Source organism: Macaca mulatta, chromosome 1 (assembly GCF_049350105.2).
Source record: "Macaca mulatta isolate MMU2019108-1 chromosome 1, T2T-MMU8v2.0, whole genome shotgun sequence".
NCBI classification, from domain to species: Eukaryota; Metazoa; Chordata; class Mammalia; order Primates; family Cercopithecidae; genus Macaca; species Macaca mulatta.
In genome coordinates, this window is record NC_133406.1 from 161,428,316 (window position 1) to 161,431,644 (window position 3,329).

At 36.3% G+C, this 3,329-nt stretch overlaps 1 long non-coding RNA gene across 1 annotated transcript; it reads right to left on the bottom strand.

Moving 5' to 3' along the window:
• Positions 1-740: 740 nt before the first annotated feature.
• LOC144338485 (uncharacterized) lies at positions 741-1,506 on the bottom strand. Its single transcript, XR_013412702.1, has 2 exons — positions 1,161-1,506; positions 741-914 (listed from the first exon to the last, which is right to left on the bottom strand). It is a non-coding gene; the product is annotated as an uncharacterized LOC144338485 (long non-coding RNA).
• Between the last annotated feature and the right edge of the window lie 1,823 nt (positions 1,507-3,329).

Genomic DNA, 3,329 nt, shown 5'->3' on the forward strand with positions numbered 1-3,329 from the left:
CTCATCATAGGTGATGGTATCTAGTCTTAAGGCCTGAAATATCATTTAGATGCTGATAACCCCCAAATGTATATGCATAGTACAGACTTCTTTCTTGAGTTCCATACCTGGATCAAAACTGAATATTGACCTTAACAACATTGCTCAGTGTCCATTCTCTTCAACCTGGCGTCCTCCCACCATTTCCTGTCTCCTTTAAATCTTCGCCCACGGAGGGCAAGAACAGAAAGGAGAAAGTCAAAGAATACCAAATGTAACATGCTCAAAATAAAATCTGAGTTCCATCAGACTCATCACAGTATATTAGTCCATTCTTATCTTGCTATAAAGACATACTCGAGACTGTGTAATTTATAAAAGAAAGAGGCTTTATTGACTCATAGTTCAGCATGGCTGGGGAGGTCTCAGGAAACTTACAATCCTGGTGGAAGGAGTAGCAAACACGTCCTTCTTCACATGGCAACAGCAAGAAGCAGTGCCAAGCAAAAGGGAAAAAAGTTCGTTATAAAGCCATCAAATCTTGTGCGAACTCACTCATTATCACGAGAACAGCATGCGGGTAACCACCACACGATTAAATCACCTCCTAATGGCTTCCTCCCTCCACATGTGGGGATTATGGGAACTACAATTCAAGGTAAGATTTGGGTGGGGAAGCAGCCAAATCATATCAACCAGTATCTACCTGCTTCCTCTCCACTATTTCCTACCTTTTTTTGATTGACACCTGCAAACTTGAGTGTTGTTTTTTTTTTTCTTTTTCCTTCAGATTCATTATTCAATTAGTCATTGAGTCTTTTTGGTTGTATACAAAATATATCCAGGTATAATAGCTTGCCGCTATCTCCAATTCCATCTCCCTCTCTTGCTTTACTCACGTGGTCTGCTTCAACAGCCTCTGCATCAATCAGAACCTAAGGAGGAAAGAAATGGCATCCTCAGGCTGGGTAATTGAAGATACTATTTGCAAAGTATGGGAAGGGCTTAGGAAAAGCAGCAAGGAATGGTGCTGCCCTCTAGGCATAGTGACACTGAGAGGGTTTTACCACACCAGGTCTAAAAGGTAAGAGGACAAAGAAAGTTGCCTGATGACGCCAGCTGTCCATAGTAGGACAAAAACCAGCCTGGGGAGACACATCAGAGAAAAACAAATCCCTTACCTCACTCTGCTGCTTCGCTCTGATTTCCTACCAGTATCGCCATTGGCTAGACTCAACAGGAAGTCACAGGGCAAGGGGTCCTCCTGATACACACACTCGGTGCCAGTCAATGTTCCAAAGCACACGTGCAGTGGAGAAGGGTGCACACAGGATGAAAGACAGCACATCTTCTGGCTGCTTTCCTATTCCATTTTGCCTCGCTGCAGTTGATTCATCATTTTCAAGTCACCCCCACAGAGAAATATTCCTTATGTGCCTTTTACAGTTGCCAACCCTTGTGCTACTTATTTTTATTCTTTGTCTTATTATTCAGTGTCATATTCTTCTGTCATCGTCACGTGTAACTATCCCAAATAATTGTATAGATGGAAGGATTGATGGATGAATCAGTAATGGACATTTTAATGTCCTTTTTCTCTCCACAAAAATGACCCTAAACTCCACTGGACAGGGATTTAGTATGGTTTGTTCACTCCTGTATCCGGAGTATCTGAAACAACGGTTCACCCAGTAAATACTTGTTAAATAAATTAATGAAGACATATTTTTATTATTTGAAATAATGCAGTTGATATTAGGGGACAACATATTTGATAAAGTAAGTTAAAAAAGAATGCTTGTGATTCGTCTTAAAAGAAATGCATCTTGTACTCACAGAAGACCGTCTCCAATTGTTTCGGATACTACAGCAACCGTCGTATAATAACAATCACTATTTGTAATCTAGCCTTCCTTTTATTTGTTCACAATCAAGTACCACTTGTTCTTCCACGATGACAGCTCATCTTTTTTTATATATCTTAACTGTTTAATAACCTCAGTTGATTGATTTGGTGATACAGAACTATTTTTTCTGATTACTTACTATATCAATCTAAGGAAATAAATTATTTAATATTATATGTTACTTGTCTAACACTTGTCATGCATTATTTAATTTTCACACTAATAACTATAATTATCCTTATTTTGCAAAGTATTAACCTTGACACTCAGAGAATAAAAGTAACTGCCCCAAAGCTATAAAGCCTATGTAAAATAAAACTAATAATCATCTCAGTAAATGTTTAAAATGCTTTATCATTAAAAATACCTTACACCCTGAAAAAGAGAAAAATATATAATTTACAGTAAAAATTAAATATCAGGCAAACACCAACATCAAGAAAACACCTGTGTATGTAGACCCACCACTCAGGTTGACAATTCTCTTATTTACATTTTATTAGTAATTATGTATTCATGAAGAAAACATTCAATTTTGTATGTTTTGGGATTTTATATAAATGTAATAATGTTATATATACCCCTCTGTGACTTGCTTCTTTACCTCAATTATCCTATTTCAGGGATTTATTAATGTTAATGCCAATACTTGTTAAATCATTAATGTTCACTGATGTATAATATTCCACTTTATAATATCTCACAATATTTTTTATCCATTCTACTGTTGATAGGTATTTGGGTTGTTTCTATTTGGGAGCTATTTAAAACAATGTCACTATAAACATTATGCACATCTTTTTCAGAAAATATAAAAGTTCCTCAGGGTATACACTTGAAATTAAAACAGGTAGGTCTTAGATATGCATATGTTTACCCCTCTAGGCAATGCCAAATTGTTTTTTCATATTTGTTCTAATTAACATTTCCCCTAATGGTAGATGACTGTGAAGGAAGAACAATGGCCCTCCAAAGATTTCCACATCCTAATACCTGGAATCTGTGAATATGTTACCTTACATGGCAAAAATGATTTGCCAATGTAAATTAAGAACCTTTGGCCGGGGAGACTATCTTGAATTATTCATGTGGGTACAATAAACAAAGACCTTTAAAAGGCAGAATTGTCCATTAGAGTGATTTTATGTGAGAAGAATTCAACCTGCTTTTGCTGGTTTTGAAGATGGCAGAAGGAGCCATGAACAAAGGAATATGGGCAGCCTCTAAAATCCAGAAAAGGCAAGGAAATAGATTCTCCCTTACAGCATCTGGAGACCAGTGAGACCAATATTGGACTTCTAACTCACAAAACTGTAAGATAATAAACGTGTGTCATTTTAAGTTTGTGATAAACTTATCCTTATCACTACAATCTAACATATTTTATATTTTAGTTATTTTATTGTTTTTATTCTTTCTTTACCCACTAGAATGTAAACTCCC